This window comes from Chelonia mydas, chromosome 4 (assembly GCF_015237465.2).
Source record: "Chelonia mydas isolate rCheMyd1 chromosome 4, rCheMyd1.pri.v2, whole genome shotgun sequence".
In the NCBI taxonomy this organism is placed as follows: Eukaryota; Metazoa; Chordata; order Testudines; family Cheloniidae; genus Chelonia; species Chelonia mydas.
Genome location: NC_057852.1, coordinates 67,738,750 through 67,763,127, shown reverse-complemented (window position 1 = coordinate 67,763,127; position 24,378 = coordinate 67,738,750).

Genomic DNA, 24,378 nt, shown 5'->3' with positions numbered 1-24,378 from the left:
AATAGGCAAGATGTGGTATCTCCATCCTAAAAACACTTACAGTATAGATATTTTATGTAATCACCAGCATCTCAATAGACTTATAAAGTCTTACAATAATGATCCACAGAAAATGGATATGGCAACTTCACTTCACCACCACCATCATCTGAAACATTTAGTGATCCAGGATGATTAAGTGATTTTCCCATTGTAACTATATGATCAGAATTTAGTCCAACTCCTGATCCCTTTGGTGAATAATGGTGATGCTACCCAGGGCTGTGAAGCACCTTGTTACCACCTGCGCTTAACAGGAGGAAGATGTGTCTGTGCCTGCTGGGGATCAGCTCCCCAACTCCACTAGCCATGGGCAACACAAGGTCTCCCCTCGAGGCCTATGTGGGCCCTGCTCTCTCTTTATAGGATAGCTGTAGGCACACTCCAAACCTCAAGCATTTCCCTGGAGTGTCCAGCCCCTATTCCACTGGAACTCACAGTATTCAGATTTGCTGCTTCCAATCAAGCAGTACGCCACAGCTTACCCGCTATACCTCAGATCACTGCTCTGCTTCGCACACAGCACCGAGGTAAGTAAGTATATTTAACAAAGAGGAGAGATTCCAATGGTAGCATGTAGGAATACTGAAAACAAACGGTTACATATAAAACAAAATCAAACACATTCTAAAACCTAGACCTGTTTATTTAACTAGATACTTTCATGTATTATAGCACAAAATTCACTCCAAAGTCCTTCCAGTGTTTTTCATCCAGGCCTGGCTGTGATCCCTTTTTCAGGAGACAGAACATATTGCCAGCTTGTCTTCTTAGTGAAGAATGCAGGGTGTCTCTTGGTACCTGTTGCAGGATAGATACCCCCCCATCAAGGGGCACTGGACTGTGGGAGAATCTCTGGGAATAGGACTGTTACTGACTTTTTTTCCCTCTGACATTTAAAATATATGATTTTTGATTAGTGTCCTAAATGTAAAAGGGTTTAGGGCCAAAAATACAGTTACTCTCCCAGTTTTAAATATAGTTTATGATCACGGTCTCTATTCAGTAACAGATGCAAGAAGAATCTGAATGAAATATCATTAAGAAGGTTCTTGTAGACACGTCTGATTTAAATTAAATTTTAAAAGATTTGAAATAACAGCTTGAACCAGCAGCAAATGTTTTGCTCTAGCCACCATTGAAAGCTTTATGGCCCACTTGGATTTACTAATGGTGACAGCAGCTTTTTATTTTCTGAATCTAAGCCAAGTTATATTTTTTTTTAAAGACATTGATTTTTTTCATGATAAAGATCGTCTCCATCTGGCAAAAAATAAATGCTGTATACATTAGTGTCATTTTCAAGGATGAATATACAAGATTACAGTGTTATAGAGAAAGTAATAACATATGTAAAGCCATCAAAGATAAAAACAGTAGTGCAGATGCAGCACAAGTTCATTCATCACATTTCCTTCTGTAATTGCACCCCTGAATTCCTTGCTACCACATGCAAAGCACACCACCCACATGATTCATTGGGGCAAAAGGGACAAACACCAAAACTAAACTCTGTTTTCAGTTACACTACGTGGAACTTTATAGCCTTATTAAAGTCCATGAGCCAGACTCAATGCTGATACAATGGTAACAACTGTCATTGATGTCAATGGGAATGGTACCCACTCACACCAAAACTAAATATGGTGTGGTGGGGTTGCACAAGTGACAGAAGAATTTGTGCTCATGAATCAAAATGATCACAATTAGGTGTGCAGAAAGGGACTTGGATCTATGAAGAGGTCTTGAAGTGAGAGTGCTCTCCAAACAACTTAATGTTTATGCCCAGCACATTTTCCAGTGGTAATTGTGATAGTTTGGGGGGGGCAATTTTAGTCAGCCAATCTGCTCTCATCCCACTTCTTATTTCATTGTTCAGTTAGCCTTCTTCAGGAGCTCAGGTTTCTTATATGGAATATTTGCTCTTTGCTAGCTCTTGATCACCTTTTTATATAAAATTTTCTTTTAATAACATATACACAGTATTTGAAAATTATATCCAAAATCCTAGTCTGTGGCAAACTGGATTTACATTTTGCAGCTGAACCACGCTCACCCTTCCTAGTAGTATCTGGAAACAACAATGGGGCACCTACCTTCTAAATTTTCAATGTCTTACTACCACTGATATTTGAAGGACTTAGCCCTTGTTTACAATACAGAATTATTTTGGTTATAATTACATTGCTCAGGGGTGTGATTAATCCACACCCCTAAACCCTGTAGTTATACCAACCTAAGCGCTGGTGTAGACAGCACTATGTTGGTGGGAGAGCTTCTCTCACAGACATAGCTATTGCCTCTCACAAAGGTACATTAACTAAGCCGCTGGGAGAAGCTCTCTCTCGTCAGCTTAGAGCATCTTCATTAAAGCACTACTGCCACAGGGACTGAAATACTGGTCTGCTCCAGCACAGTGTAAGCAGAAGCTTTGTGTGAGTGAAAGTGAGGCACAGTGTTCTGTGCAGAGCAGAAGTCATTGACAGCCTTCTAACAAGCTCATCATTTTATTATAAATGTACAAAAGGGGCAGAGAAGTGACATGTTTGAGAAGACATGGATTTGAGAGATCCTCACCAATGCAAAGGTTTTGCATCTGTTGTTATGGCAGCATCTGGTGCTGCTTTGAGTTGATGAGTGGTGGTCTGTGGGGAACTTGCTTCTGATGATGAGCTTGGTGAAGCTGGGACGGGGGAGGCTGTTTGAAGGCCAGAAGAGGGGGTTGGCAAAATTTTCTTTCAGGATATGGTCCCCATCCAGTATGGGATGGAATTGTTTCATGATATCCCACACTGGAACCCAAATGGAGTATCACTAGTAGGTGACAACTAGGGGTGTGCGGTAATTTTTTTATGACCTATCCAATCAATATATTTCTGGAAATTCTTGACTAAAACTGATAAATATATCTGGTGATCTTAGGTAATTTTCATTGCTCCCTAGCAAGGGCCTCCCTACCACCACCACCACATCATGGAAGAAATTAACATAATTTGTGTAAAATGTTACAAATACACTTACTTGAATATTAGCAGTGTGGTTGAAATCCAATAAAAACATTCTTCTGCCTAAGCAGTGATATATTTAGGCAGCTGCATGATGCATTACAATTGTTTGATCGTGGACTCTTAGAACGTTAGTGGCAAAACATCAGTTAAGGAAAATGACCTCATCTCAACCTCTGCCAATATAGCACTTCCACAATGCTTAAAGGAGATATTTCTGATTTTATATCTGCTAACAAGCTACAATACTACAGCAAAGGTAGCTCAATGTCATTGCTCTGAATTAGTGCATAAAAATCTCTTTTACAGATAAGTTGTTTATGAAATGCTAGTTAAGTACAGAGAAACAGTAACATAATTTCTAATACAGGGAATTCTTTGCTCCCCTGGAATGCAACAAGATTAAAGCACAGAACAAAACTAAAACTAGCACAAAATAATAATTAACATTCATCTTCATGAAAAATAATGTCCTAATTATAAAGATAATCCCACGAAACTGATACACACAATCAAACCTTGGGTAAACTTAATTGCTGAGGCAGACACATCTGTTAAATATGTGGAAATGGATTTTGCAGATCTGACTTGCATTGAAAAATGAGTACCGGTATATAGAATTAGCAACTAAAGTATACATAGTGTATTAACTTTATGTGTATTAACCACCTACATACCAACTGTTAAAATTCAGCAAAACCAGTAGGGTATGTGTTATCCCCTAACAGCTCCCTGGAGAGAGATTGTACCAACTGCTAAGACTGAAGAAGTCTGCTGCTGGTGACTCATTCAACTTTGTCAGCTTGCAACTTTGACAGCATGCAGGATTTGTGAGCTAGAGAACATTCTTCATTCCCATAAACACAAGAAACAGCTATTATTGGTAGTAGTAATTATGAAGAGAACTCTGGCTTCGTTTTTATTTATTTTATTTTAGGGTGAGAAGAGAGATTTGTAAAAAAGTGTCTTGTCCAAAGGGAGCAGATCACTTAGGTTTAAATTCAGATATTGGTGGTCTAAGTTATCAGTTTACATCTAAGCCAGGTAAGTAATGACCAAAAGTTACTACAATCTGCTAGCTGGCTGGCAATCTCCCCAAGTGGCCAACATTCACCTGGCAGAACCACATTTAGCGATTAAGATGTATCCATTTTGGCATTGTCAGAAGAATGCCCAAGGATGGACTGAGTAAGCCAGAGAGACTGAAATACCCTCTCACTGCCTGAATTGCTGTCTTCCACGTCAGGTTTGAAGCAGGGAGGGTGGGGAATATACACTGCCAGTGTCTGTGTTGTATTGTTTTTATACATTATTGACATGTTGCAGTTCTAAAGCACCTTTCATCAGAGGATCTCACTTTATCAACACTAATGACTTTAGAGTCTCATAACACTACAAGAAAGCCAAGTATTTCTTACTCATACACATAATAGTCACAGGAAGTCTGTGGCAGAGCTGCGGATAAATCACCGCTCACGTAGCTCCCAATCAGTCATATGCCTTAACCACAAAACTGCCCTTACTAAATAAACAATGTTTCAGTCTTGAAGACTGTCAATGGGAACCTTCCTGGAGCACAGGAAAGTTTCTCAGCCATAACCTACATACAGATATGGATTTCTTACCAGCTTTTCAGGGTCAAAACTTTTTTTTAAAGCTATGGGTATGTCTGCACAGCAAAAGCGGTGCATGGGCTAGCTTACCCGAACTAGCTTGAATCCAGCTCTCAACAGCCAGGCTTCCGGGTGGGCTAGTGAGCTAAGTACATAGCCAATGTCTGTGCCAGACTTGTATTACCCACGCTTCAGCCTGCCCTGTGCTGCACTGTCTTCACGCAAGCTGTGCTACTCACTTAGGTGCCTACATACCTTTGTTTCTTACAGGACTGGGCTCTCCCACGTTGTGAAAGTGCCAAAGTCAGCACAGGCTTGGTGATTTTGTGATTATTAATGCTTATTATACAGCTGGTCAAAAATGGCAAAAAAAAAATTGAAAAAAAATCAGAATCTTCAAAATTGTTTCCATTTCACAATAGAACAATATTGTGGGTTTTTTTTTAATTTAAAATAGTTTTCAAAATTTTGGATGTTTGAATTTTTATTCTTGCCCCCATTTTTTAAGATTGTTTCCTTTTTGAAACTGAATAATAAAATGAATAATCTCAAGAGTTTTCTCTTTTCCCTTCACTTTTTCCACTTACCACTCTGCACCTTCTCAAAACTTCTCCCACTTTTCAAGTTACAGAATGGCAAAGTTACAGTGTTTCATTTTGCCACTTGAACTTTCCCCAACTTGAAGAAATTTGGAAGTGTTAGAGAGGGAAAAAGAACATGAAAAACAAAAAAGTAAGACGGTAAAAATACCCTAGCTATCATTCATTCTAATGCATCAAGTGACAAAAAAGGAAGAAGCGGGGTGGGGAGGGAACGAACAAAAATTCAAAATCTTGAAAGATTTTGGTTTCCAAAAAGCAAATTGAAATTAAAATATATTTCATTTTTAAATTTCCCTTTGAAAAAAAAAATAGTTGAGAACAGCATGTTCCCATTGAATAAATAAACATTTTCAATGAAACCCTGTTTTTCAGTGATAAAACGTTTTGGTCAAAAATTTTCACCTGCTGTAGCTTACTCTGAAATTATATATATTTTCCTTTGATCACATAGTATTAAAATATGGGATTTGTATATAACTTTTGTTCCATGCATTTTTCTTCTGATCTGATGGTAAAGCCAGTCTAACACATCATGCAAATTAAAGTGATGAATGTCCCTTTAATGGTGACATTGCTACGAAACACACACTGACAAGGATTACTGTCACAGTGACAAGATGCTATTCTACTTTTAAAAGTGGCTATGTGAAGATGACACCTTAGAGTCAATTGATCTTCTCCCCATGTGCATTTAGAATCCTAATTGCTTATTTCAGTGACCCCAACAAATTTTAACTCTTGACAAAGGAAGAGTTAAAATTTGGCGTGTGCATCATCAGACAGATCTGTTAGTTAAGTTCCAACTGCAATATCTTCATTACTGATGATGAATATGCATGAAAAAGAATCACACTGGACTTTCAGATGCTAACCAGAATTTGCAGAATTGACTGTTAAAAAAAACAAACATCTTTTTTTGTTTGTAAACTGAACACATTGAATCTTCAAGTCATTTGAATTTCAAACATAGAAGTCCATGATCTCCTTTGTATAGTCATTTGGTGTAGAACTGTACTTTAAGACAAATCTGAGAAGAAGAGGAGTAACTATATTAACATTATTCAACCGCACAGAATTTGAGAAACAGAATTCCTGTAAGACTGAAAATATATACAATTCCCATTTCAGTATTAGCTAATACACCACTACAGACGTGCATGACACTTTACAGGCAAAAGATATGTCCCCAAAGTTCCTGTAATCAAGTTAATTGTGATAAAAGTATCCTAAGTTTTCCACAAATCTCTTTCAATATCTATTTTCACCTTAAGATGGGAGTATAGCATGACATTTATATTCATTGATTGAGCTGAAAATAGAATTATCAAGCAAAAAAATATCTCAGAGGTCATGCTATGCTGCCAGCTTTGGACTGAATCCAAAGAATGCTGAATTCATTTTCTTGTCATTCAGAATTCAGTTGTTAACATTAGGACCTGACTATACACAGGGCACCTCCAAACCCACTTCTGCAGCAGTCAGGTGGAAACTTTGGCAGAAAACTCCACTGCAATAGGGACACAAAGCCACCACCCTCACTCTTGGAACCACAAACACAAGAATAGGGAGGGAGAGAAGGGCACGATCTGCCTTTTTCACCCAAAACCATTGCTACTATTGCTCAAGAAGATGAGACAAATGGTGACTGTCAGCCCCCCTTACTTGAACCAGATGTGGGAAAATTCTGTGGATATTTTCCAGTCAGTGGCTATGGAGCCACAGATTACACCAAATTATCCATATGGAACATAGAATCATAGAATATCAGGGTTGGAAGGGACCTCAGGAATCCATCTAGTCCAATCCCCTGCTCAAAGCAGGACCAATCCCCAATTTTATTTTTATTGTTATGCCCCAGATCCCTAAATGCCCCCCTCAAGGATTGAACTCACAACCCAGGGTTTAGCAGGCCAACGCTCAAACCACTGAGCTATCCCTCCCCCCTAAATCGGACTGAAATGAAGAAACTGACAACATTACAGATCTACCACATTAAACGATAATGTCCTTTGCATAATGATTCTGAAATCTTTGCACATCTCTTGATAATGTATAAAGATCACAGACAGAACCCAGCATTAGAGTAGGTCAAAATTTTTCCAATGGAATACTTTTTTCTGGGAAAATGCCAATTTATCAAAAACAAACCATTCAATGGGACCATGTCAATGCCAACGGAAACCAGGCAGGGTTTCATCAGAAACCTGCTCGGCTCAGTGGCAGTCTGCCTGGACTGATGTGAAGCCAAGATTTTTGGAAGCGTAGGCTCTTGAGAGCCTAAGCTCCTAGCTCCGAGGCTGCCTGAGCTCCCACGTTCTGGGACAGCCATTGTGATAATTGGGCGTACAAATTTATCCTAATTATGAGCTCAGTTGTAAAGACATGAGTGTAAGTTAAGTTGTCGCAATAAATTAGAACAACAAATGTTGATGGGAAAAGATGCAAAAGGGACAGAAAGAGTAAATGAGTACAAACAAAGAGGCCTACTAATGTAATTCCAGGACTGTGTTAAAATCATGCTTTGTAAACAAAAATTGTGGAACTGGAAATCAGTGGAACAAAATTGGTGTGTTGGAAACTTGGTTTACCTGGTGGACAAAATAATGAGGGGATGAGCTACTCCACCTCTCATGCCCTTTTGGGGTCCTTAAAATAGAAGACATTGGGGTGAAAGTTAACTTTAGGAGAAAATTTACTATCCTAGCAAGCGTCACCATCCTGGCCGCCACCCTCCCATATCTCCTGGGACTCTACACCTTTTTCATCCTAGTCATGGAAGATGTTCTGACCAGATTGGGCCAGAAAGCAGGAGTCAGATGACATTGCTACCTCCACCACATCTGGCTAAATCCCAAATGCCACCTGAGATGTGAGACTTTATCATCTTTCTTCCACCCAACGTATTGGGTTTTTTTCCCCTATCCCTCTCCTTTTTCCTTATGTCTAATAGCCAGCCAAGACTACATATTTTGCAACACTGCTGAAAGCCTGCAACCAGAAAGAAGCAGCCAAATGCGGTGCCCTACACTGCCTGTTGCTGGTTTTGGAGTGGTTGATAAAATGGTGCTGTGTCTGTGTTTTTCTAGCAGCAAAGCTGCATGTAAGAGTCAACACCAGAGACAAACTGCATTTTTTATCTTTGCTGTTCTTTTCTTTTCCCTCTTGTGTGTGTAACCAGAGCTGGCAGAGCAGAGCGGCTGGTGGAGCAGAGCAGTTTGTCGGATGCCTGGAGCAGCTCATGGGGGTGGCTGGCAGAGCGGAGCCCCATGGAGAGGTGGGGCAATCAGCTTTGGATCACGTAAGGTGCCCCTTAACCCCCCCCCCCATCTCCACCCAGGTTGGGAGATAAAACTCTGCAGATAAACTTTCGAACTCTGGGGCTGCCCTGACCAGGGACAGAGACTTTTGGATCATTGGACTTTTGGGACTCTGAGTGATTTGGGGTTGCTGGACTCAAAAACCAAAGGGAAAGAACACGCCCCAATTTGCTTGGGGTGGGTTTTTTGCTCATGGGTTGTGTTATGAATCCTGTTGGTGGTGTTTCCCCAACATAATGCCACATTGTTTCTCTCTCTTATTAAAAGGCTTTTGCTACACTCAGACTCTGTGCTTGCAAGAGGGGAAGTATTGCCTCTTGGAGGCGCCCAGCGGGGGTGGTATATATTTGTCCCAGGTCACTGGGTGGGGGCTCAAGCCGGTTTTGCATTGTGTTATTGGAATGGAACCCCTAGATACTGAACCCGGCCCTTGTTGCTGCCAACTCTGACGGGCAGAAGGGTTACATGTGTGTTAATCATGTTTTGTCTTTTAGGAAACAGCAGCAGCAATAATGGCAGCCTCAGCCCATCTCAACTAACTTTTCTTTTCCCCAGCGGTCAGTTATTACCATCTTTAATACCAGGGGGAGTGGAGGGGAGGGGACGTTTCTCTTCTAAAAACTTTCTCCAGATAAAGGTAAAAGAAACAAGGGATGTTGTTAAAATGAAAGTCTGCTGAATGTTTTATATTTTAACCACATTAACGCTTACCTTTTTTTCTGTATCTTTAGTAAAAAGGTTAAAAGGATTTGTAATGGTATAGTAACAGGAAGGCTGAAGTCTCTATATACCAAATCCCACAACTTCCTTTATGCTGTTTAATGTTGGACAGTGACTGGATTATGTTAACACTATGGATTCTTTGGACCCATATATATCCACCTAAATTAATACAAACACAGCCAACCAAGTGGACTGCCCCAGAGCCAGGGGTCTCAGGCTCCCTGCTCCTTGGCAACCCTGGTAGCTGTCAGGCTCTCTGAGCTGCCCAGCTCCCAGGCTTATGAGCTGCCTTTCAAAAAAGGAGAACATAAAATGTCTTTTTTTTTTTCCAAACAAAATTCAGAATTTCCATTCCTCAGGAAATTCCATTTTGGTCTGTTTTTTCTTTTTTTAATTTTGGAATTTCCTGTGGAATGGAATTCCAGTTTTTCCACCAGGTCTATCCAGCAGAGAATCCTGGAGAATTCTCCGAGTAATCAGAAGTGCCTAACATTTTGTCCATAATCCAAAACTCCTAAGTAAGTGAATACCAAATCTGTCAGGACCCTGGCTACAGGGAGCATTAGTCAAAGCCAGGGCTTGGGTTGGAGGAGACTCGAACGTAGTCCAAGTTCAGTCTAGAGGGTCAGAGCCAGAAGCAGCAATCCAGCCCAGTGTCATGTGATAGGTCAGGTCAGAGTCAAGGTCAAGAGCCACACTGGTGATCAGAGCCAAGTGAGTCAGCCCAAGTAGTATTAGTGCAAACACGCAGGATGAGAAGTCAGGAGCAGAGCAGAGGACCTAGAACGATGAAACAGGAGTGAGGCCAAGTAGCAGGAGTGTGCTGCTTCCAGCAGCAAGACAAGGATCCACCTAGTTGCACAGACAGCCTCTGGGTGTTTCCCTTAGGCCTTAAATAATGTGCCTAGGCCAATCAAGGAACGAGGTAGGCTGTGCCAGTCAGGATCTCCATAGGGCTTATAGTCTGCTGTTCCCCACTTTGCCAGAATTGTGAGGTGGTGCTGTGGATGTGGCAGCCACCCAGCCTGGGTTCCAGACCCACAGATCCTCACAGAATCAGTCCATGATGGAATACTTGAGCCAAGAAGACCTCAACTTTGTAAAGTAGGTGTCTAGAGTATCAAAGACCTTAAACAAATAAAAATTGCACCAAAGATTTGTTCATGGTTCGCTGCATTGTAAGTGTCTTGTTACACAACGTAACAGTGTAGCAGATCTCTTTCTTTGGCCCAAATCCAAACTGGAGTTATAATTTTTAAAAAGTCAATGTTTGAATCATACCCTTGATAGGTATATTACTAAAGGTTTCCTGACAATGTCTAGAGCACAGAAATAGAAGGTTAATTGGATGCAGATTTTACTTACTGTCCAAATATAAAGTTCTCCCCCTCCACTCACCACCCCCTCCCCACACCATACATCATAGCAGTTTTCTATATAGATGATCCTGTCCCTGATGCTTCAGGAAAAGTTAAATAGTGCACTCAGTGATCTTTAAATTGAACATGCAGCAAGACAAAAATAAAGGATCAATATTATAATTTCCCACAGATTTATGAAGATTTAAAAGTAATACTTCTTTCAAAACTAGAATAGACTTTAATAGCTTGTAGACATTTAGCTCTAAGCTATTTGAAACCTCATTGGTTTGTGGATATTGGTCCAATGTAATTTTTGTATGTGGTTTTTAAGAATAATGTATAAAAGCGCCCAGAGCCACAGATATGTGCTTCTGATAAATGAGAATAAGAGAATGAAATAAATATATTTAAAGCAGGTAACACACTGAACTACAACTTTAGATCAGTGTGACTCTGAAATTGGAGAAGTGATTTAATGTTGAAAATAGTTACAAAACCACTTTGTTTCAAGGTGTCTTTGACTACCAAATTTCTAGCATACCATTTAGAGATATTAACCCGAGAAGAGCGGTCTTTGAATTCCTTTGCCAGCTTCCACAATATACAAGAAAATAGAAGGATAAGGCCGGAGTGTCCAGAAACTAGTGCTGTGGTTTTGCAATACAGAGTAGGATCCATGAAGGGACTTAGGTGTTGCAACACTGAGCTTCATGGTGCCTAACTTTTTGGTGCCTACAAAATCACAGAAACACCACTGAGAGCGACAAAACCTGTATTAAGCACCTAGCCTCCCTATGCAACAAATAGTGAGAGGTAGGAGGCTAAGAATGTGATCTACAAAGCCACCATACTATGCAGGGAGCTGCCTAATCTAGCCAGAGATGCTGACCAGAGGGATGTGTGCTAAATCGTATCCCTCTCTTGGAAGTCGGCACCTAAGTCCAGGCTGTTGGGAGGTGTCTAGCTGTGCTAGCAATCCACAAACCAGGGAAGATAGGTGCTCAGCCACGTAGATTTCATGTGGGGTCCAAAACAAGAGAGAAGAGGAGGAGGAAGAGGAGTTCCCACATAATCTTTAGCCTAATAGATAGGGTACTCAACCATTGTGGGGGAGAACCCTGGTTCACGTCCCCCCTCCTCCTGAAAGGGAGAAAAATTTGAATAAGGGTTGGCTGCCTCTCAGGTGAGCTCTGTCCACTAGACTATAGAATCATTCTAACTGTTTTTATGACCCAGTTAATATTTATTCAATTGTTTAATTAAAGTGGAACAACTTTGATAGGAGAGGCTGAGGGAGACCCACATTAGACTGTTCTATAGCTTAGCGGTTAGGGAGGTGGAAGATCCCTCTTCAAATCTCTTCTTTCCTTCAGGAGGAGGAGGAGGACAGAGTTGAACCAGGGGGTCTCCCAATTCCTGGATGAGTACCCTATTCCACTAGGCTAAAAGTTATAAAGGAAGCCCTCCTCCCCTTGCTCCACCAGATGATGCCCCCCATCCTGAACACCTATTTTCCCAGTTTGCGAACTGCTTCAGGGCTTTCGCAGGAGATAGGTACCAGTTGCCTATTATGAGCCAGTAGTGTGCACAGTCAGGCAGGGGATAGGCACCCAGGCAGCTAGGGAGAGGCCTCAGTGTGCTTGCCCAGAGGGAAAAACGTAGCTGCCAAGAGAGTTTAGGTGCCTCTAGGATTAGGTGCAGTTGAGCTGGAGTTTTGTGGATCACCACTTAAAAACGGGATTTAGGCACCTAAGTACGTTTGTGCATCCCTCCCCGAGTCAGTAGGACTGCAATGGTAGCGACCACACTAATTCCTGTGTTGAGTGAGCATGGTCTGTGGGAATAAAACGTTTCAAGAAACATGGGCTGACTTCAACTGTTTTGAGTGCTCGCACGGTTAATTAAAAATACTGTATCCTGTCGCCAACTCATCTGACTCTTGATTAATTTACTAATCATTAGAGCTATGAAGGCCTATCTTAGTTCATTCTGCTGCTGCAGTTCTTATTCCACTGGCACTGCAATAGCTAATGAAGTTGGGTGAGTTACATTTTTATTCCTGCCTCCCGCCCGAAACCATGAATTCTATTTTCCCCACTGCTTCACTGGGAAATTGTAGTTCCAATCACACATGGGACTACAAAACAAAACCCATGACACCACGCACACTATAAAACAAGGTCTTTATCTGCCCTCTTTCATTTTTGGTCCTGCACTTGGATTTGTTCATATGACCAGCCAAAATTCTCAGACACCTAAGCTGAGATTTTCAAAGCTGCCTATGGGATGTGGACACCAATTGCTATTAAAAATTAACGGAAACTGGGCATCCAAATCCCTTCATCTGATTTGGAAATCTAAGCTTTGGCGTCAGAGATGAATGCCTGGGTCTTCCCGTTTTATAATGGCATATTGCATAGTTTTTAACACTGTTGGTTCATGCCTTACCTTCAAATGCTCACTGGTCCTTCAGAGCAGACAAAAAGGCAAACCATTTACAAGGTCAGAATACTTTGAGCTAGTCTGCATTTGGGTTCACAAATCATGACTTACAAAGGAAAATTCTGCTGATTCTGATCTAAGGGGCCCACCAGCTTGATACATTATGAGAAGTATCATGTTAGAGTCTTTCCATAGTCAATGGCTCTGAACTTTGGGATGATTTTGCACCTTTTTCACAGTACAGTTAATCATTATGCTTTTACTTAAAGACGTTTACAAGATTAAAAGGCCAAATCTTGTCCCACTGAAGTTAGATTGGTCTTCCTTAAAATCAGACCCAGCTGAATATACCTGTAGCTTTGTGAGACATGGTAGCCCTAATAGGCTACAGATCTCAGGTCTGTAACAAGCTGACCCATATACTGAAGTTACTATTGTGCAATGAAAGGTGAGAACTTTGGGCTTGACCGCATGTCCTGTCACACTGGGTTTTATAAACAATATCTTTGGACGGGGAAGGAACTCCCCACCTACTTGCCAGAGTACAATATTTCCTGTCCCTAGTATCAGATCAAGAGCGCTGGTGAGGGCAGTCTCCTAACCACTCCATTGCCCTAATGGAATGGATTAATTTTCAGGCTATGTGTCTGTGATAAATGAAGGTTGGGGGGAGGAGTAGCTCCCTTTTATGGACACCCAGCCAGCCAGTTAGCTGTAAAGTTCCTCTTGGTGGCTACTTGCTTTACCTGTAAAGGGTTAAAAAGTTCCCCAAGTAAAGAAAAGGGAGTGGGCACCTGACCAAAAGAGCCAATGGGAAGGCTACAACTTTTTTAAATGGGAAAAAAGCTTTCCCTTTGTCTCTCTGTTGTTCTCTCTAGCTGAAGAGATGGGGGCAGCTGGAATGCTGTGTAAAGTTTGGACCAGGTATAGAAATTCATTGTTGATACCTAGAAGGATTCATTGGGACAAGGAATGTTTAGATAGATGCGATTAGGGTTATTTCTTTTATTTTCTGTAAGGCTTGTGGACTCCTCTGTGCTAACCTCAGGTGCTTCTGTTTGCTTGTAACCTTTAAGCTGAACCCCCAAGAAAGCTATTTTGGATGCTTAATTTTTGAAATTGCTCTTTTAAAATCTAGCAAAAGCCTAAGTTCCAGATACATTTTCTTTCTTTTTGTTTTTGATAAAATTGACCTTTTTTAAGAACCTGATTGGTTTTGTATCTTAAAAGGTCTGTGCATATATTTTTCAATTAGCTGGTGGCAACAGCTGGGTTTTCCTTTTGTTTGTTTTCTTTCTTGGCTTCCCCAAGGGAGAGGTGGAAAAGCGGAGGGGCCTCAGGGAAAACTTCCCAAGTGAGTTTTTCCAGGATTTGCAAGAGGCAGTTTTTCACTTGGGTGGTGGCAGCGTTTAACAAGCCAAGGTCAGAGAAAAGCTGTAACCTTGGGGGTTTAATACAAGCCTGGAGTGGCAAGTATTAATTTTTTTAAATTTTTTTGTGGGTCCCCACCTTCTGCACTCAAAGTGCCAGAGTGGGGAATCAGCCTTGACAGCGTGTTTTCTCGTTGCCCCAACCAACCTCAAGCATGGAATTGCAAACCAGGTAAGAATGCAATAATATTTGCACACGGCCTTTTAAAAACAACTTCGCGAGCAGACTGAAGTTCAAATCAGATGAGAAAGAGCCACTCCTACATTTGTAAGAGCTTTCCTATCGGCAAGCTCGATGGACTCAGAAATACTTCTGTAAGGAAGTGGGTGAATAGCTGTATGAGCCATTCAGTGGTCAAAGGAGGAAGCAAATTTATTAATGAAAATAGCGATTAGCCTTTGGTCTGTGAATTAAATAATTTGCTCACAGGACAGCTGGTGGCTCAGAGCACATGCAGATAGCACATTCATCCCCTAAAGGTGATGAGGATTGTCTCAGGTTGACAATGAACTTCATTATTACCATAGTGATACCCTGACTGAGAGTACAGGAAACAGCAAGCTCCAGAAGAAGCCATGTCCTATTCTCCTATAATGGAGGGAAGTCACTGTGAGATGGGACCTTTTATAAAGAAAGGGCAGTTAAAGAGTGGGATGGCAGGAAAATGAGTTTCCTATGCTCAGGACATTGTCCAGGAGGGAAAAAAAATGGAAATTTTTATCTTTTTGAAGATTTTTTTAAATCTCAGTGGTTCAGGCAGCTCATGGAGCATCTGAGAGCCTATATATAGAAATTCTGCTGGAGTGGGTCTGTGAGGGCTCTTACAAACATTTCAGGGATTTTCTTCATATAATTCATACATATGGATTAGATACTGAAACGTACTGCTGTACTTTAGTTACATCTGGGTAGTAATTCTATAGTATTTTAAAATTCTATCATGGGCACATAGAACATATGGGATGGGTACACTTTTTTTTAGCATGTATATAAATCAAAAGAAATAATGATGATAGCTATACCCGGTTAACCTGAATTTCCCATGTAAATCCTTCATAGGTTTTTACTGACGTCCCTCTAAGAATAGTGGACATACACTGATCCTTTGAAAGCTGTATTTATTATGACTGCAAATTTGACATTACAATCTGGCTCTAACTATGGACATTCCCAGCCGCTCTAGTAGCAGCAAGCAGTTGAGTCACAATTTGGAAAGAAAGTTAAAATAAGTTCCCGAAGGAGTATGAAAAAAACAACTGTTAATATTAGAATGCTTATAGATGCTTTTTTGCAAAAGAATATTTTAAGAACCTTTATCTACAAACAGAGAATTTAGATGATGTAAACACAAACAACTTGAATAATAGACAAATTGAGATGAAAGATGTCCTACTAAATCATAAAGTCACTGCCAGAATTTTGTTCAATTTTAAGTGCCCCAAACATCTTATTTCACAAGCTTCAGCACAAAGGAATTTGAAGAGTAACTTAGAAACCCTCACAAAAGTATATTATAATGAAAATTTTGAACAGCCCAGTGGATGAACTTTTCTCTGCATACCATCATAGTAGTTACAACCATTGGCCAGAATCACTAATGGCCAGATTCAAACTGCTGAAACTATTCCATAATGATTGAAGAATGTGCCAATAATAATAGCTTGGAGTAGAGAGAGACCCCAAGAGGAAGTACTTGATGTCAGATATGCATATGCCATTTTAAGAGTGATCAAGTTAGGAAACTGTAAATATGTAGCTGACTTCAGTGCAAAACCACACATAGCTGGTGAACCTCAGGTTAGAGTGATGAATTTAGCTTTTGTTTCAGTGAGCTTTGAACTAAAGGAGAGCTTCAGTGAGCTTTGAACTAAAGGGTGAGTTTTTATTTGTGGGTGTTTATGGCGCATATGTCTACCCTACCATAATTGCGTGTTTATCCTAGTGAAATTGAGTTTATCCTTTTATACATGAGAGGCATTCTTTTCTGGGATTTTTCTTTTCGCTTTGCCTCCAAAAGGAAATATATATTGTGTATATGCAATATGGGTGGCAGCATGCTTAAGTGCAAGTTCCTAAATCTCTATCATGTTTTATTACCCATTGGCATGAAAACAGTGGTTTACTGTAACTGACTGTGACACCCATAGCAATTGTCCTTATTTAGGATTAATAAATTGTTAATTTTTAGCAACTGGGGCAAAATTTTGGACTTCTATTCTAGATAAGTTCTTATCCTATGCTCACTGTAGTATCTGAGCACTTTCTAGTACCGCATTATGCAACACAACCAATGTCTGTCACATTTGTTCTCTCATCCTCTAAGTGTATGCAGTGTTTTGTTTTGAATTTTTTAAAAATTCTATATGTAGATATATAAATATTTAAATGGCACAAATATGTATACACACAAAGAGAGTGGTCTTTTGAGGTGTCTCAGCTTCTCCTGTCTAACCCTCCGTAGTTTGTTCTCGATCAGGTCAGTTCCTGGACTCCCACCTCCAATTACGTCCATCAGCCCTTCAGTTTTAGAGCTTGCCATCTTCTTCAGTCTCCTGATTGTTTTTTGGAGGCAGCCTGGTGCACGGCTGTCACCACTTTGCTATCGCAGGCCTTTCTGCCTCCCTTTCCTTCTTTGCACTCTCCCCTCTATAGCAGGTCTTGTTTTCCCTATCAGTTGCAGCTGTGGGTGCCTGCCTCCATGATTGCCAGTTCTTGAAGCTGCATGGGGATGTAATCAAGCTGCTTGCTCGTAAACAGGAGAAACTCATTCCCCATCTGTCTATACTCAGTGTGGGGTTTGTAGACACCATAACATATTCTCCAAGGCTATGTCCCACCGTAGGCTATTGTAGGCTACTTCCCTGAACAGAAAATCAGCATTTCAATGCAAATTTCCTGCCTGGTGCTGTATCTGAAAAGGCACATATTTGTAATGAAAGATACCATCTCATGAATCTTGGGTTGTCTCCTCACATTTAGCCAGTGCAAGGGGACATAATCAGTAACTTGTGTGAACTTGTTTCCTTGGAGATAGCATCATAGGTGCTGTATTGCCCATTTGGCAGCCAAGCACTCTTTCTATCACGGAGTCTACTTTCTCATGGGTGAAGACTTGCCAGCTGATATATATTATCAGGTCTCCATCTACCTCTTGAGAAAGGATTGGGGTGGTTCTACCTCAAACGTATCTATTTGTAGTATGAATTCCTTTTCAAACTTCAGGCTATACAGCATTGGCTGCCTGCAAAGTACAGCCTTGAGTTTTTAAAAGGCACTTTTGCAGGTGGGTGTCCACAGCAGCTGTCTTGGGGTAGCATCCCTAGTTAGGTCAGTTAACGGGACTGTTATGGTGGCAAAATGGAGTATGAACCAGCAGTAGTAGCCAGCTAATCCTAAAAAAAGCACACACTTGCCTTTTAGTCATGGGGGTCTTTTATGCCTGTAAAGCATGGACTTTATCCACCAAGCGGTGTCCCAGGTAACTGGCTTCTTCCTTTCTTTTTGCACATTTAGCGGGGCTTCCCATTAACCCAACTTCTCTCAGTGATCAGAGAACAGGACCTACTTTGTCCAAAGGGAGGAGTCCCAATTCTTGCTATAGATACCTATGTCCCCCAAGTGTGCCACTGCACATTGACTGTGCTGTTGGAGTAATCAGTCCATCAAATGTTGAACAGTGCCCATTGTCCTAGGCAACTCAGAATGCATGGTCTTAAAATGAAATAGGCCGAGCAATGGAGAAAAAGCTGTCTTCTCCTGGGAATCCAGCATTAAGGGGATCTGCCAACACCCCTTTGGCAACTCCAAAGGGGTGATGTATTGGGTTTCTCCCGGTCAGTCTGAGTTCATCCACTCATGGCATGGAGTAGACGTCAAATTTAGAAACTGTGTTCACTTTTCTGAAATCTATGAAAAATATAGTGAGCCATCTGGTTTTGGGACCCGCATAATAGGACTCCTCCAATCGTTCTGGGATTCTATGACCCCCCCCCCCCCCAAGTTCTAACATAGTCCTGGTCTCTCTCTCTCTCAATGCCCCCACAACGTGTTGGGAATTGATAGAAGCACTTCCCGTATTACTTTACTTACTTCTGTATTAACGCAATGTTGTGCCAGCAACATCATCCTGGAGGAGCTGAGAATACCTGTGGGAAAGCGGCCACCAGTTGGAGTGCCTCTTCCTTTTGCTTATGGTTTAGTTCTTTTCCAAGGGGTAATGAGCTTACTTATAGGTAGTCATTAATTTGGGGTCCTAGTTCTGGTTTCTCAGGATATGGTGTAAAGAAAAAGGTTCTCTCTTTCAAAACAAAAAGGTTTCCAGCCAATGGAATGTACTTCAGCAAATGTACACGGTAAATTTGTTGTTTCTTTTCCTTCGCTGATTGCTTGATTAAGCAGCCCACAGTCCTCACTTTATCTGTCATGTCAAAAGGGCTTTGCCACTTGGCCGTTAACTTTGATTCTGAGCTTGGAAGAAGTAACAAGAGTCTGTTAGCTGGGTGGAAGATGCACATCTGTGCCCGTTTGTTATACTGTTGGTTGTTCCTGAGCTTCCTTGAGATTTTCTCTAGTGTATCCCCATATCCTCCACTATCTCCTCTAATTTTAAAACATACTGCACTATGTTTTCAGTTTTTGGTGCTTGGCTTTCCAAGATTTCCAGGACCAGGCTGAGCACAGCCCTTGGTTGTAGTTCACATCGCATTTTGAAGATCGAAAATCCTGTTGAGGCTTGGGACATACTTCTCTGGTGTCAAACAGTAAGGCTAGGAGTAGTTGGTTCCAGTGTCGGGGATCCTGGGCAATGAATTTTTTGAGCATTCTCTTGAGTGTCTAACTGAATCTTTCTACTAGGCCATCCATCTGCACGTGGTACACAGATGTGTGTAATGCTTTGATTATGAATAGTTCCCATACTTTTTTTTGTCAGCCAGGATGTGAAATTTGTGCCCTGCTCTGTCAGAACCTCTTTGGGAAACCCTACCCATGTAAAGACTTTCACGAGCTCATTAGCGATAGTCTTGGCATTCATAGGCCAGAGTGGTTTGGCTTCCGGGTATCTGATGGCATAGCCCACAAGAACAAGAATATGCTGATATCCAGAGTTGTTCTTCTCAAGGGGGTCTATAAGGTCAATTCCTATTCTTTCAAAGGGAGTCTCCACCAGTGGGGCCCCGAGGATTCCCTTAGGGGCTGTTAATCGGCATTCAAGACATGATGCACAGAAATTCTCAATTTCCTTAAAGACCCCTGGCCAAACCTATCAGGCCAGGATCCTAGACTGCATTGTGTCCTTCCCAAGATGTCCCGCACATGGGCTTGTGTGCCCCAGATGTAGTAATTCACAACTAGCAGTTGTATCTGTAGCTCGTGTCTTCTTGTTTTGGTCTACATAGGGTGACCACCTTTTCAAAATGCAAAAATAGGACACGTGCAGGAGCCCTGCCCCCTCCGTGGTCCCACCCTCTGGTCCTCCTATTCCCTGAGGCCCCACCCCTGGCCAGGCCAGTAGCTGGAGCTGGGCAGTAGTAAGAGCCACGCAGGAAGCCTGGACCACTGTGGGGAGCCCTGGACCCTCCACCTGCCCTGGGTGGGGAGGCCAGGGTGCCCAAGAGAAGCCCCCGTCCAAGTCCTTGCCCCCTTTAAGGGATCCATCTCTTAATCTATAGTGGCTAATTGTTCAATGGCTCAGCTCAAAGTTTTGCTGTTCCTTTGCCCCCATGAGAAAATCCAAGAATTCTGTTAGCTTCTCCACATTCAGCTGCGGAGGGGGTGTTGAATTTGGGCACATGGACAACCCTTCTCCAGGGTCTTCCATCCTACCAGCATCAGCTCCAGCATCTGTGGTATCTATTTTGCCTACTAAGCAGATTGTCTCTCTGCTCTTTCCTTTCTATCCATTTTTCTTTCTGGGATTTTTTTTCTTGCCTGGGAGGTAAGAAACTCAAGGTTCTTAGAATGCAATAAGAACCCTAACATTTCTTCTAGTGTGTCTTCTGTGTGCTCCTGAATTAAGGGAAGCTTCTGCAAGAGCTCGGGGAAATACAGACTCAGTCTCATATCACAGGATGGGGGAAGTCCAGAGACTTGCACACTCTATCTCATCTTGGTTCTCATTAACAGTCTGTCTTATTGCCATGCTGGGATAGCACAAAATATCTCCACTGATACATTTAACAGGGATTTCCCCCTTACTGACCTTCCCTACACTTCAGCTATCCATTCCCAGACAAGTGTCTAATCACACCCCGAGTCCACAACCCTCCACTTTGACTGGGATTGTGAGTTTCCATTGGCTTTTATTCTGGGCCCTATTCTCTCCATGTAGGGGCAGACATGAAATCTGTGAACAACAGGGGCACAGAAGTAACAGGCTACCACATCTGTCCCTTGTTTTCTGGGGACTGGATTACCCTCTGATTTTCCCTGGGCCCTTGTTCCTGTGTAGGCATAGGGTAGGGAGGTGAGGCAAGTAAGGGTGCAGGCCTACTGTCGTGGGAAAATCTTACCCATGGACCTTGAGGTGTTTGTCTGTCCCCTATCCTGTCCATTGACTAGTCAGCTTTCTGCGTTTTCTTGGGGTTTACCCAAGAGGGCCGCCACACTTGGATCCCCAGATCATTTCCTTCTCTGGTTTATCTGTAGCTGTTACTACCTCTGAAGAGGGTCCCTGAATGGCTTGAATAGCCATATATTCCTCCATGAGGGTGGGTGGCCTTGCCTAGGGTTTCTGGTCAGTCTCTGCAAACCCAGGCTCAGCCATGAGGCAGAAGAATCTCTGTGAATTGTTCCATACCTACAAGTTCAGTTATCTGGGGGTCCCTTCAATACTCTGGCTTTAACCAGTGCCAGCAGATATCCATCAGCCTTTGGGTTATTACCCATGGTCATGCCTTGGGGGGTGATAATGCACTGGCAGTCGGTCTCTTCATCTAGACCTAACTTGATGAATATGGCTGCCTTCACCTGGTTGTAGTCCTAGGCTGCTACGTTGTTGTCTCTGGTATACTGAGTAGGCTTCCCCAATGGGGAGTGGGGCAAGCCAGATGGCCCACTGGGAAGCAGTGGCTACACACTCAAAGGTTACCAGGAATGATTCCAGGTCATCGTCTGTCATTATCTCAGTGAGCATCATGGCTCGAGTGGTTCCCTGAATTCTAGAGGAGACGCATTCCCTATAGTGCCAGAACTCTGAGGGGTAGTAGCGGGACCTAATTCTGCCACCCATTACAACAACTGTTGTTGATGGGCCACCATCTGTTCAAAAAGCTGCTGTTGACTCTGCTGTTGTGCTTGTGAGTCAGCCAGCCATTACAGGAGATGATTCACCTCCATATTTCTCTTGTGTATATAGGAAAAAAGTAGGAGAGGTTTTTGTTTTGTTTTATGGCATCCCTTTTCTGCAGAGAGTTAAATGAAATCCTGCTTCTGGTACCACATTGAACCCATCTGTTGCCGAGACCCCTCAAAAGACAACAGCTTCTCCTGACTGATCCTCCTTAGTTTGTTCTCAGTCAGGTCAGTTCCTGGACCCTCACCTCCAATTAAGTTCATCAGCCCTTCAATTTTAGACCTTGCAGTCTCATGGCTGTTTTCTTGTAGGCAGCCTGCAGAGTGGCTGTTGCCCCTTTGTTATCCCAGGCCTTTCTCCCTCCCTTACTTTGCTGTACTCTCCCCTTTATAGTAGGTCTTGGTTTCCCTAGTGGAGGCAGGCACCACAGCTGCAACCACAATTCCAGTTTTGGCTGCTGCTTGGGGGTATAATCAAGCTTCTTGCTTGTAAACAGGAGAGACTCTTCTCCCCGTTCTGCCCATGCTCAGTATGGGGTTTATAGACCCCATTACAACTTCTCTTTAACAACCTTGTGGGGGTGAGAATATCAAATGCTGCTGTGGTGGATTTCTTTACCTTCAAAAATGGGAACTATACAAAAATTAATTTGCTAGTTAAATGGAAATTAAAAGAAATAGTCATAAGTGTGAAATGCCTGCAGGCTTCATGGAAACTTTTTAAAAACACCATGATAGAGGTTCATACTATATATATGCACCCCAAATAATAAAAAACAGTAAGAGGATAAAAAAAATGCCACCATAGCTAAACAATAGAGTAAAAGACAGTTAGAGACACGCAGACATCTTTTAAAAATTGGAAGTCAAGTCCTACAGAGGAAAAGAGAAAGGAGCATAAACCCTGGCAAGTCCAAGTGTAAAAGTATAATTTGTAGAGCAACTAGCAAAAGACACAAAAACTAACAGCAATTTATTTGGTTGATTACATCAGAAGCCAGAAGTCTGCCAGTCAGGGGGGCCACTGGATAATCGAGGTGCTAAAGCAACGCTCAAGAAAGACATGGCCATTGCGGAGAGGCCAAATGAATTCTGTGCATTGGTCTTCACTGCAGAGGATGTGAGGGAGATTCCCACATCTGAGCCATTCTTTTTAGGTGACATATCCGAGGAACTGTACCAGATTGAGATGTCAGTTAAGGAGGTTTTGGAACAAATTGATAAATTTAACAGGAATAAGTCACCAGGATCAGATGGTATTAACCCAAGAGTTCTGAAGGAACTGAAAAGTGAAATTGTAGAACTACTAACTGTGATATATAACCTATCATTCAATCAGCCTCTGTACCCAGGGCCGTCCCTAGTAGGGTGCAGGGCCCGGGGAAGAAGTGATGAAACCGTCACTTCCAGGACTGACCCATCACTTACAGAACTGACCTGCTGGCCAATCACACTGTCCCACGGGGCCCCCCAAAGTGCGGGCCCCGGAGCGGTCACCCCGATTTGCCATACCCAAGGGATGGCTCTGTGTGTACCAGATGACTGGTTGAAATGCCAGTTTTTAAAAAATTTGATCCCAAATCTGGCAATTACAGAATTATAAGCCTAACTTCAGTGCCAGGCAAATTGGTTGCAACTATAGTAAAGAACAGAATTATCAGACACATAGCTAAACATGATATGTGGGGGAAAAGTCAACATGGCTTTTGTAAAGTAAAATAATACCTGAAGTTTATTAGAATTCTTTAAGGGGGGTCAACAAATATGCGGACAAGAGTGACCCACTGTGTAGTGGACCCTCGCTCTCCCGCTCAGAGGGAGGCCACTCGTTCTGGTTGCCTTCGGGCTTGTCTGGCAAGGCCCCCCCCCAGATCCTCTAGTTCCCAGCCCCACAATAGGGCTGGGCACCAGATAGTCATGGCCAGGCTTTAGCCTGGGCTTGGGGAGGCTCAAGCTGCCAGCAATTAAACACCGGCTACAGGGGACTGGCTTTGGCCGGGGCGAGGCTCCGGCCGCCAGCAAGGCAATCACTGTCTATGGATCTGGTTTGGGCCTGGGCTTGAGGAGGTTCAGGCTGCCAGCAAACAAACAGTTTCAGGGCTGGCTTTAGACTGGGAAGGACTCAGGCAGCCAGCAAAGCAACAGTCTATAAGGGAGCTGGTAAGGGAGGCTCCTTCTTCAGAGCAGGAGCTTCCCTGCACATTATAGGGAGTCGGCCACCCCAGGGTGGGGTGGCAGGGGGATGCGGGCCCACCATACTCCACCGCGTCCCAGCCCAGGGATTGGCTGCCCCTGTGTTGGTGGGGATCCAGCCGCAATACGCCGACTGAGCCACACTTGGCTGTGCAGCCGGCTGCTCTGTGGCTACCCCGGACCACTTCCTACCTCCCCAGGGTTTGGTACCTCTCTTCCAGGACTTGTCGGGCTCCTTGGGGTACGCCACGGCTGGTACTCCGGGCCACTCCTCATCAGGGTCTCCCACTTCTGTGGCTATTGGACAGCCGGGGGTTCTGCTCCTGGGCATGGCAGTATGGCTGGAGCGTCCTTCTCCTCCA